We start from the raw sequence: 13,330 nt of genomic DNA on the forward strand, positions 1-13,330 counted from the left end.
TCATAGCTCAGCAGAGACAAAAAACATGCACCCCAGTACATTGTGAAAGATCTGCTGTGTTCTGGGAAACAACACTATTTCCATTTAGTTATTGGTAACCCTGATTTTAATTTTAAGTCACTATGGATTTGATCCTGCAAAGGGCTGAGCATCTGAGCCCTATCCAGCAAAGCTACATAATACTGTTAAGCCTGGGAACATGGTGAGATTGAAATGCAGAAGTTGCCCCTGATTGACTGGGGTCAGAACTGAGTGCTGAGCTCTTGTCTTTGACTCTAAAGCTATCTGTGCTCCAGCATCTCCCAGGAAACCACATTCCCCCTCTGAAGCAGTAGTGTCCTCTCCACCTTCTCCTGGCGGGCGGAGGTGGCAATAGGGTCCTTTCCTTAGAAGTGACTAGATCTAGCACTCCTAGAGGGGTTTTGCTAGAGACAGGCTACTCGTTTTATTTCTGTGGTAAGAGGCAGGTAAAAGAAATAGCTCCTCTGCAGCCTACCCAAGGTATCTAGAGAAGATCTGCATTTTCTCAGCCTCTTTTTCTGCTTGTGAGGTGGTGACGAGTAGTTGTGGGCACAACCAAATACTTGTCTTATGCAGCTTCCTGTTGTGTTTGCTAAGCATTGATCTGAGTACAGAAGTAGGGTGTTTTGGATGCAGGACCGTCTTGTTTGCATTTTGAGGGGTTAACACTTTCTCTGATGTGTTAACGGGACAAATTACAGTAGCGTTAAGCATGCCGTGTTTCAGAAGTGCCATGTTCGAGGGACCCAGCCTGACTGCAGTGATAGAAGGCGGTGTCACCTGCTCGAGAAGGGACCTGCCTCAGCCTGGCTATGTCCTTTCTTCTGTCCTGTAGCGCTGGCTAATCCCTGCTGCCCTTTCACCGCTCTTTTCCTTGCACCACTGGGATGCCTCCGCAGGGAAGTACTCACCCAGCTTCCAGGAGACCACTCTTCCACAATGTGTCTCTGCTTCTGAGACCTGTAATAGGTATTCGTGTGTATACAGTAAACACAATGCAACACAGCTCTCTCTCAACTCTGTGTTTTCAGCATTCGCTTGCATGACAAAAGAAATGTCAGGGTGTATTTCTCTTGCCACATGAAATCATGTTAGACTTTTATGTTTGCTCTGATTTGGGCACTTTTTATCTAATGCTCCTCATCCAATAACATAACCTCTAAAATTAGGATGCTTGAAAGTCAGAATTGACCATTTCCACCCAGCAGGATAGAACGCAGCCGTGTTATTAAATAATGACAACGTTGATTGACTGTTGACAAATTCTTCATAGAAGCTAAACACATTAGACAGTCTATGCAGATAATACTGGTATTAAACCCAGACCCAAGGACGAACTGTTGTCATTGTGCTCTTATCACACAATTTTGGTTCTCAAACTGTAAAAAGCTGACAGTTTGTGTATTAGTTAAATGAATGTATAGTCTGCAAAGGCTCCTTACTGTATTTCAGAAATATATAACCATAATGATTCTTGTGATATACGACAGGAGAAAGCTTCTTTGTAAAATTAAGATAAAGTTTCCTGTGGAATCTCCTCAGGTTTAAAAATTGGAAGTCACGTCATTCCCTGCTTTATTTGTCTATGTGTAGCTCATGGATTACAATAAGTACTTCCACTTTTAACCATGTCTTGCTCCCATGTATTTCTTTTTGCTGCTACTCTCACTATGCTAAGTCCAACTTGGATTGCTGTGCCTGATGCAAACTCCTGGAAAGATGCAATTCTCTCAAGCTTGAAGCATAACATGGAAAGCCTCCAAATGAGGGGAAGGAGAAGAAGATGATGACATCTATGCAAAATTATCAGTGACCTGTTGATCTGACATCTTTTTGGTGTGTATCGCTCTATTTACATTAGAAACATTTAGTTTCAACATTTCATCAAGGAAAAATTCATGATAGTGATGTGGAAAAGAGGATTTCTGGGTTTTGCTATGGGAGAGAAAAAAAGAGGAAAACTAGGAAAACGTGTGTCATAGTTTAGCCCATCCAGCAGCTAAGCTACCACACAGTCGCAATCGCTCCCCCATGCCTCCCCCTCCCTCCGGGAGAGCGAGAAATGTTAACAAAAGGCTCGAGGATCAAGATAAGGACAGGGAGAGATCACCCACCAACCATGGCCCCAGGCAAAATGAACAAGGCTTGAGGACAAATCAATTTAATTCGTTAACAGTTCATTCAGAGAGGATAGCAAGAAACAAAAACAGATCCTAAAAACACCTTCTCCACCCTTCCCTTCTTCCTGGCCCTACCTCCTCCCCACCAGTGGCACAGGGCGGATGGGGAATGGGGGTTGCAGGTCAGTTCACCACATGCTGTTTCTGCTCTTTCTTCCTCAGGGGGAGGACTCCTCACGCTCTTTCCCTGCTCCAACATGGGGCCCCTCCTCACGGGAGACAGTCCTCCAAGAACTCTGACGTGAGTCCTCCCACAGGTTGCAATCCTTACCCATTAGATTGCTCTAGCATGGACTTTTCTCATGTAGTCATGGCTTCTTAGGGTGCAGCCACCTGCTCTGACATGGAGTCCCTTCCCACAGACTGCAGATGCATCTCTGCTCCACTGTCAATCTCCAGCAATGTGGAGTCCTTTCCAACACAGACAGTCCTCTACGAACTCCTTTGGGTGCAGGCATCTCTGCTGCGGCATGGGGTCCTCTCCTATGGGCTGCAGGTGGATCTCTGCTCCATCGTTGCTCTCATAGGCTACAGGGGGGCCACCAGCTGTCTCACCAGGGGCTGCAGGGGAACCTCAGCTCCAGCACACCTCCTCCTCCTGGTCCTTCTTCACCGACCTTGGTGTCTGCATAGCCTTCTCTCTCAGATCTTGATCCTCTCTCCACTGCAGCCATGCCAGGCCCGACAAACCTCGGCAATCCTAGCAGGATGAGCTCTGCCCAGTGGGCACCCCAGGAGTGGGAGCTCTCCAAGCCACACTGCTGTGGCCATCTCTAGTTGAGCAGCGATGGCCCAGCATGGGCAGCTGCCCACCCAAGAGGCTGGGGGGTCCGTTCCCCCGCTCCCTTCTCTCTTCACTGCAGATCCTGCATAGTGTGGGCTCCTTCGTCCCCTTTCTAAATAGAGCATTCTCAGAGGCACTGATTGACTCTGCTCTGGCCAGAGAGGACAGGGGTCCAATCTGACCAGAGACCAGTCTGACCGGTTTTGGAGCCAGGAATACTTCTCACAGCTCCTTACAGGGGCTATCCCTGCAGCCCCTCTCTTGCTACCAAAACTCCGCCATATATAAACCCAGCACAACGTGAAGGGATGAGAAAGTGTGTGTTTCACTGGGGATGGTATGGACACACAGATAGTAAAATTGAATGACTGATGTGTCGCAGAGGTGAAGGAGGAGGAGACAAAGGTGACTGGCAATCGATGGTGACACAGTTCAGTGGCAGATCTGAATGTCTGGCCCAGATCTTACTGCTCCCATCTGCGGTAAGAGAAAGAGGCTGCTAGATTTCTTGCCCTGGGATTTCTTTTTCATTTTTTGTCTTCTTTGCTTGCAGTCTATTAAGTCATTTTTTCTTAACAGATGATTCTCAGGAATCTCTTTTATTTCATTAGGTTATCAAAACCTGTGGTAACACTGAGTAGCAATGCTGGTGATGTTGCTTTGAGTTCTTTGCATTTTTATATCATTCAGATTACCCTGTGTGCTATTTAGGTCAGAGCGCGTGGGGATGCAGCTACTGGATGTTTCTTTGAAGGATGTTTTTTTTAAGTCTTGAGGATGTTGGGATGTGAGTGGCAAAGGAACTTTTCTAGATCTCTTTATCTTCTTCTTGCCTTCTTGCGAAGGACTCCCATTTCAACTTGTGGTTGGATTTTGAAAACATGAAGAGTTCTGTGCTCCATCTGCCTTCAAAAACCATAATTCAGCTGCAGACTGAAGTCTTGACACTAAGATGGAACAATTTCAGTGGTTTTGACAGATAAACATGGAGAAATGCCAAATAAGATCATTGTGGGGTGGGATCCTGATCCTGTCTCTGAAGGGCTACTTCGTTGTCTCCTGCTGACTGAGAATACTGAGCAGGGAGAGGCAAAGAGGCCTTTCTGACTGCAGATGCTTTTGCCTTATGGAGTGTCTGCGTGATACAGTGCTGCAGTGGATGACAGCATAAGGGACCAAAAAACCCCTCAGACACTGCTGGTAGGGAATGGGCAACAACGGAAAGGTAAGCGCCTAAAGAGAGGCATAGGACAAGGAAAGAGCACATCTGGAAGGAGAAGAGCTTAAAATAAAGTTGTAATTGCAAATGACAGCATTAATTAGAATTTTAACATGTTAGGGTAAAGGTGAGGGAATAGTTATTTTTCAAGGAGAATAGTTATTTTTCAAAATAAATTTTGGGAGGACTGAAACAATTACTTAATTTCTCTGTAGACTTTTCTATATACTTTACATACACTCCTCAATATACTTTACAAAAAAAAAATAAAAATCTTCAAACAATGCAATCTGAAATGCCAACAAGAGAATGAAATTTTCAATAAAATGAGGATTTCCTGAAAAAAAATTAACAGGATTGGAATTTTTTTTCCAAAACTGCTGACAAAAAAAAACTTGTAGAAACCTCTTCTCATTATATTCCCTAGTTTTGCCTACTGCACTGCAAGATCATTCCCAAATTAATGTAGATTCTAGTGTTTATCTAATCTACTATTATGCCAATTAATTCAGTTTCAGAGACCGATTAAAGTTTTCCCTTCTATTGAACCTCAGTGTTCATCACGTAATTTTTCCTTGATATTTGGGTAATAATCTCTTGTATCTCCCTAAATGATTCTGCTAATGAACCAGTGTAGAGTTTTGCACATTTTAAATATTTGTTGTAGATGTAATCATAATTTAGCTGTCATTTAGCCAGCACTATACATGTATTTCTCTTTTCATCTTTTCTTTTAGTTTAGTCTCCCCTAATTATTTTCGTAGCATTTCTTTGAACTTAATCCAATTTGTCTATGTTTTTCTGGTAATTATGTGCTGATAGCAGAAAAGCATTTGGACAAATTCCACCTCTTATGTGAAGAACCATCTCCTTTTATTTCTTTGAGCCTGTCTCCTACTAGCCTTTGTTAATAGCCCCTACTTCTTGTGTTTGAGAAAACGGTAAGCACTTGATTTCTAGCCACCTTCCCACATGTAGCGTGACAATTTCGCATTCTGTAACTGTTTTATGGTTCATTTCTTTTGACTTCCACAATAATTTTTGTATGGGAAAGAAATTAGATTTGTTCTGCTAGTGGTTTCTGGAGCAGTATGCTTTCCTTTCTTCAGCAATAGAACTGTCTCTGGTTTTCTCAGTACTTATGCTGTTTATTTAGTTACAAATTCTTTACCTGTTTAGCTATTTCTAATACTCACCCCTCATCTATGAGTATGCACACAGCTAATCTGTTAAAATAATATTAGTGTGGAAAAGTGAAGACCTCGAAGGAAAAACAGAGTTACGGTTGCTCAAGCAATATTAATTTTGAGACCTGCTTCACTTATATGAAGTATCTTTAATTTATGATTATACCCTTTTTTCTTTTACGTAGGATTCTGTCTCACTACATGCAAGGATGTATGACACTGAGTGACAAAAATCTTCCACATCTCCTCCCTATACTTTAGCTGTAGCATCCTTATTTTACAGGCAAGGAAAATACATGAGAAGGAACTTTTTATGAAATGACATAACAAACTTTTGCTGACATTAGGACAATGTCTGTCAGCGTGGAGACTGAGCACTGTTTTGGTCTTCAGAGCTGGCCATGAACATGCCTGGGAGTGCACACTTGGCAGTGACCTTGCTACAGAACTGAGTGATCAGATCATGCCCCTACAAGTTAGTACCTCAAGCAAGACATACTAAAAATTTGGACTGCAAAATATTTCTTTCTTGGGGTCATGGAGGGAAATCTGGAGATTTCTGTGAAATTTGTGAGTCAGGAATGGAAGTGAGTTTCCCTGACTGAATTTCTGCTTCCTAAACTGTACATTTGCTCTCACCTTGGAGTCCCCCTGCCAGCCTGCTGTACTGCTTGATGTCTTGTAGAAATTGAGGCAGCGACAGAATCAAGTATATTAAGTGCCCTGGTCTGTGTGTAGGTACCATTCATTCTCTGAGCTGTCAGGCAAGGAGGATATCAGAAAAAAACAGGATGTTAATGTATAACTCAAACCAAATTGTTTTTCTTGTGTTTGAGGGTTGATTGGGCAGTCTTAATTCTGGACTTGGCAAGCTTTGAGTGCTAGATCCTAAAAATTATTCTTTAAATGTTAGTTTAGGGAAAGAAGGATGGAAAGAAGTGAAATTCATCACTTCGTTAGATGATAGAAGTTGGGCTTCTTCTCTTTGCTTTTGTGTGTAATTCTTACACCCTTGGTATGTTGAATTGGTTTCTGCCAATTCATTTAATGAAAAGAAGGTTAATTGTTTCAGTATCTATCCGCTATGGTTTGGAGGCCAAGCAGGGGAAGATGATGTGACGCATAACACACTGATCAACTCTGTGATATAAACTACTCTGTCTGTACAAATCCACAGTAATTTTTCCTGTGTTGATTTTACGTGTTATCCTGAGGTTGTCTACAAAACCAGCAACTGGTCTCTGTTGGAAAGGAGCCTGTAAGGGTGGCTTGAGGTGAGGCTATCTGGTGTCGTGCATGATGTGCAGATCTCTCTGGTATGAGTGTATGTAGCTGTCATGATGGACTGGCAGTGTGTAACTGATTTCTTTATGTTCTTTCTTTCTTAATACATCTAAGTAATGCTATGCTCTCAATCTGCTTAATACATCTTTGCCACTTAAAAAAAAATCTTTCCTCTTCTTATCAAGAAGAACATTTATTGCAGATAGGACAATGCTATGATGTGAGATGCATTTTGTTATTCTTTCCCCCGCCAGACCTTTAATTTCTTATTCTGCTGTTCTGTGGCAACTATATGCTCAGTCTGTGCATGACTTTGTGGGTGCTTACACATCAGTTTTACATCACTGCTCCCGCTTGCCCATAAACCAGTGCCTGCTAAGTGCTTCGTGTCCTCTTGTTTTCCTTCTCTGAGTGCCTGTAGAGCTGTGTCCAAACTGCTGGAAAGAGCTGTGCAGCAAGAGGGACAGGGAAAGGCAAAACTAGGCAGTAGGTGTGTACCAGCCAGTGCAACGATCAAGGTCCTTGTTGAGATAAATTGTATAGTTTTTTTTTTCAGTATTTTTTTCAAAAGTAGCAGACACCATAGTAGCAGAATCTACAAATTTGTAAAGAAAGCCTAGTTCAGTTCCGGTTACAGAGTGCTTCCGTCAAGTAGTTGGAATTTCCTTCATCTCACAGTGGATTACTGTATAATAGCCCATATTTTATCGAATGTGAGACAAGAACCTTAAAGCTTTGCTTTAAGATGATAAGCTTTTCTCTCAAGGAAAAATTGTAAATGTTCCAGGCAAAGTGACAAAAATTAACAGGTGATTTGAAGTCATTCAGAAATCAGATGTTGAGGACTGGTCTATCACAGAGTAGCTGGACAAAGAAACAAAACCTGTAACCTCTATAGACTATCATAAGTGTTCTGTGTTACCATTTAGTAAGTGAAAGTGAAATAATTTAAGGAAGTCTCTGATAAAGATTATTCCTTCCAGATTGTAGCCATAGAAGGATGCCAGGAAAACTGAGGAAACTTTGTATTTGATGAAGTTTGTAAAAACAAACAAACAAAAAAGACCCTTTCTCTATTTTGTGAATTTTTCATTAACAAGTATTTGTGAATACTGAGGATTTCTGTAAACTGTTTTTAGCAAAGTAGATTTTGGCCATACTAAGTAGTCCCACTAATGCATTTATTTAATTTTTCATTGCTCATGGTTCTGCTATGACAAAAGAACTTGACCTTTGGCATCCAGTAATATTTTTGCTTTGATCCTGTAACCAAATGATGCTAGCCACAGAATTATTTTAATTTTGTTGTGATTACACTTGGGATGCTTACTATTCATTTTGGTTTTGGCACTCACAGCATCAAAACTTTACCCAAATAACCAATAATGTGTTTGCAATAATATCAAGAAATATTTGGCAATTTTTTCACTGCATGATTCAGGAAGGTGTTTGACATTGACCTGATTGCATCTGGAAATAATTGTGAGTTTATGAAACGAGGAGTGGAATTATAAACTAAACAGCTAGTCATCTCTGATTGGATTATAGCAATCATAATATGAGGTTTTAACTGGAAATCAATACATAACAGATAAGTGTTGACTAGTAGGCCAAATAATTCCTACCAAAGAGGCTAAGAGGGTAACTAGGCAAGACTTTATGCTTTGAACTTTACATTTCAGCTTAATTCTGTTTAATGTTAGTGTATATAACTGGGTTTTACAGCATCCTTGAAGTCATTCAGCTGGCTGTGAAATAAAAGAAAAAAAGGTTAGTTGATGTGTGTTGCTCTATTTGAGACCACTGCTATACTGAGTGTTCAAGCAGTGATTGCAAAGGGAGAGAAAAAGTTATATAGAACCTTGAGTTTTATATAAGCAGGAATTTTTAAAATAGATTTTTGGTCTTTGTCTTGCTAAATGAAGAAACGAGAGATTATTCCATAACATAGGTATCCTGGACGTACAGGTGAGTCTAATAGGTAGGTAAGCAAATAATACCTTGATTAAAAGAATACTTTGATGCTACTTGACTGAGGCCACAATCTAGGAAAAAAATTCTGAAATAGTGTAACTTGTCTGTAATGATCTGTAATGGATAATATTATTGACATGTAAAAGTTAGCAAAGTCTGGGACAGTCAGTTAAAGGCATTTGATAAGGAGCAATGATAATTAACACAGGAGTTTTAGCCTGGTTAGGTTGGATTTAAAGTCTCAAATCCTTGTTTCATCTTAGGACTAGTTTACACATCTTTGCCAATTTTAAGAACCAGATAATAATATCCATTTTTTATAACTTACAGATAGAGTGAATATGGCATAAAAGAATATTTGCTGAAAAGATTGATAATATCAACATAGAAGTAACTAAGTGATGGTTTTAGTGTCATTGGTATGGTGGTAGATGATGGTATTATTGTTGTTGGTATTATTATTATTATAATCATCATCATCATAATCTCAGATTTTCACAAGATCTCCAGCCAAACTTGCTGAAGCTGGGTTTATGTTCTAGTACTTTCTGCCAGTTCCTAGTGATTAAGCATAGTAGGACAGATACATACATTAAATTTCAGTGGCATTTTCCCATGGATAAGTATACTTGAAGTTTTATTTCACATAGGAGAATCCTAAATCTGCCAAGAAACAAGAGTCATTAGATAATTTTGTTTCCTGTTGAATTCTATGATAACCTGAGAATTCTATGATAACCTGAGAAGAAATTGCCTGGGTTGTGGTTTTTTCACATCATTAAAACTCAGAAACAGAGTGGCATGTCCACAAATAAATATAAGGCTTCAACATAAAAAAAACCCTACCTGAAAAATCTGAAAAATAATTTGCCAGAGATAAAGTATCAGATGGTAAAAATACTGCTTTGATTTTGCTGCGCTAGTCCAGGTCCTTTTCAGATGCAAGAAGCAGAGTTCAATTTTAAGAGAATAGTTCCAACCCTGAAACTAAACAGAGTCTATGAATTATTGGTTAGTTGAAGATAACATATGCAATAAACCTTTATGTCTGGCCAGATGTATTTAAAATCAATTACAAGTAGCTGTTATTAAAAAGTTTTCAGGGTGAATGGGCCTTTCTTGTTTGCTTTTTAGAGGAAAATACTACCATACTAGCTAGTAAAACACTTATCATGATTACTACTGATTGCCCTAACCTCTCCATTTTACTTGGCAGAAAGCAGCATGGAGCATTGCTACTCTTTCCCTTGCTCCTGAGCCTCCACGAGAATGTCTAGCCAAGGTGGCTAGATGACATTTTGGCATAGAAAACATAATATTTTCTCCTGCCAAATCCAGATAGTTCATATATGCAAGTGGAATGTTGCTCTCACTTGTTTTTGGGATATCGTTCTCAGCCTCCTATCAGCCACATACATTAGGAAAATGGGAAAAATCTTGAAGTGTTATTCTTAACAGAGGCAGACATTTATTTGTGTCACCCCCTGGCATATTGATATTCTGGCTTGCATTATGAATGACAGTACTTTACTATGACATTTAACTTGACGCTCAAAAATTGCAGCTTATGGTTTCTTATAGAGGAATTCTGAACAAGTTAAAATCTATTGTAACTTCTCTCCAAGCATTCATTCTGTGCAGGAAGGATGGATAAACAAGTTTCACTAGTAATCTCAGAGTCACATAATATCTGAATTACAGTGAATTCTAACAAAAAATAGTTCTAAGTATTTTTGATTCATACTGCCATTCTTTGTTATAAGTAAGTACTTTTGATGTATACTTACAGCCACTCCTGTCTTGCCTTTTTCTTAGCTCAAAAACTTACCTTTGAAGGTGGATAAGATACAATTCTTGGAGACTGACTCCTAGAACTGCAAATCACTTTTTGGTGCATTTTCAAATTTGTTTTTGCCAGCCTTTGTGAAAGCTAAAATTCTGTCAGTAAAACTACTGGACATGATTTAAATTGCCAGCACTGAATCTCACACAGTTGTATGGTGAAGGGGTACATGCTTTGCTCGAAAAGAGTAGTCTTTAGAAGAAGTTTCCTATTTAAACATTTACTCAAATACTTATAGTTTTGAGTATTGTAATTTCCATATGACAGAAGCACATTCGTTATGTTAAAATATTATAATAGGTGCAAAATCAATCCACCTTCGCTAGAAGTTTTCACATGACTTCCTGGTTCTTGCCCTTCTTTTGTTCATCTGCAGTAAAAAATTCTGAAGAACAGAAATTGATGGCCGTCTTGGTGGACTTTTGTTTTCTTCAGAATCTCCTAGAGGATGTTGCAGATGTCAAATGTGGGAATTGCGGTAATGGAACTGGTAAAGGAGATGATTTACGGATCAAAGACATTGCTGGGCATTGTCAGCAAGTGGCCTGTCACTTATGTAGGACCTATTTTTTAATGACTGTTTTGAGTTCTCAAATGAGACTTGGCCACAAAATACTTTGGGGATGGACTTCTACAAAACAGTGAATATCCTTCTCCATTTCTCCATTTCCTCTTTAAATCTTTTAGAATTGTTTTGTTTCCTCCTTCATGTTTTATGAGGCTGATGAATGCAGTATTCAGCTATTCTGACATCCAAACATTTCAAACTGTATCTTTGTGCTCAAGAAGTCTTATTTTTCAGTGAAGTGTATTTGTTCTTTTATTAATACCTTTTTAAATATCGTCCTACCATTCAAATTCAAGTTGATGAATATTCAGAAAATACTTGCACTGAAACACTTCAATTTTTATCCCATCCTGGTGCAAGAATCCTTGCATTAAGAAAATTTCTTTTCTTTTAACCCTCCTCCAGTCTGCTGGAAGTCAATAGGCTGATGATGCAGCAACTGCTTTTCTTGCTGCCAGACTGAGAAAAGGTCTATCTACAAAAGCATTCTACTGCCTACAGTTACTTACATGTGCTCTCATCTCTCTTTCTCCATGAGCTGAAAGAGACTTCTTCAGAAAAGAAATGCATGTTGACCACTTACTAGTCTCTAAAAATGCTTGATTTCAAGATTTTTTGGAAAAGACCTGTGCTATGGCATTGTCTGTCCATCTGCCTGTTCTACACTGATCTCTTTTGAATTCTTTGATCAAATTTGATCAAATCTGAGTTACCTGGAAGAGTTTTAGTTTACTTTATGTTCCTTCAAGTCACATGAAAAATTAGGGGCTGCATGGAAGAAAGGGACTCAAATTAGTGTGCTTCTGAGGAAAGGGCAAGCAGAAAGCAAACACTATATATTTTACTAGGCAGCAGTGGGCTAAGTCTAACTTTGAACTATCCACATGCATGTGCTTTCTTGCCTGGTCGGGGTGGCATGATGAGAAAAGATGGTGTTGAGTAGGTTTATGGGATGAAGGGAACTATCTTTCATTAGTTCTACTACTCACAGAAAAGCTTGTTTGACTGGCATTGCTATAGCTACCTTAGTTCAAAAAGAGAAGATTTTGAAAACCAGTATCACATGCTTTATTAAACTCAAGTCCTAGGTAAGGCTATGTATAATCATTTTAATTTCTGAGACTTCACAAGTAATCCTACTTAAATACACAGAGAAGATTTATCATAAGATGTTAGTGCCATTTTTCTTGATTGTCACTTACTGAGGCTTCAACGTACTTACTTCAAAGTGCTTAAAAGCCAAATGTGCTGGTTTTTTTTTTTCTTGCCACAGCATCCAGTAACCTAATAAAAGGCAGATTATACTGATTACTGTGAAGCACAAAGGATAACAAAAATATAAGTTTTTTTACATGTCTACCCCATGGGATTATGAGTTATTCCAGGACTACAGGCAATGTAGACAGTTTTGTATTACAGGTACAGAACATTCATGTTTTTAAAAAATAGTATTTTGCTTCAGTATGACAAAGGGCATGCCAGAAAGAAAGCCTTCAAACTTGAAGCCACAGGGACTCATGCTCATTTGGCATTTCTGCTAGAGGAATCTTTCTAAAGACGGTCACTGGTGAAGCACTGTCCTGCATGGCCTTTGGTAGACATCCATAAGGATGCTGCACAGAAGAGTCTTTTGCCTTCTGAACATAATGCTGTCTTGCAGGCAATCTGCAGCTGGCCACTCCAGTTGTGCCTGGTGTACCAGCAGGCTGCCTTGTGCCACTCTAAGGCCCTGGGCATTCTTGGTTGCATGTCTGGTGTTCCCCTTGCAGTTCCTCTGTAGGAACAGAAACTTCTCAAGGCACTCTTCAAAAGTCAATGTAGACTTGTTCTTTGTTGTGCCAGCACACTTTAGGTCACTACTGAAGCTGTGAATTTCACTGTTTGACAAAGTTTCAGTGGCATATAATTTTCATTTAGGTGAGAGCCTTTTAGGTAGCCCATGGAGGGCTCTGAAAGAAAGAGCAGAGTAATTTCATTCCTATGTAACCTGACAGAGTCAGGCTAATGGGTGTTGGGTGACTGGTGTGGCTGAGAGAGTTGGACTGATGCACTTCAAACTTGTTGAAGCAATTTTAGGCACCATTTAAAAATGGCAAAGCTGTCTTACAATAGCCAAGCCTGGAAGCTATGCTTACAGGAAAGAACCATGGCTATGTCATGATATGTAAAAATGGTAATTTTAATGGCATCTCTATTTGTGGCTAAAAACTATTGAGATCATCTTGGAGCCAAACCACCAGTACAGGTATCTCAGCCTTCAAGATTTTTAT

Source organism: Tauraco erythrolophus, chromosome 3, assembly GCF_009769465.1.
Source record: "Tauraco erythrolophus isolate bTauEry1 chromosome 3, bTauEry1.pri, whole genome shotgun sequence".
Taxonomy (NCBI): Eukaryota; Metazoa; Chordata; class Aves; order Musophagiformes; family Musophagidae; genus Tauraco; species Tauraco erythrolophus.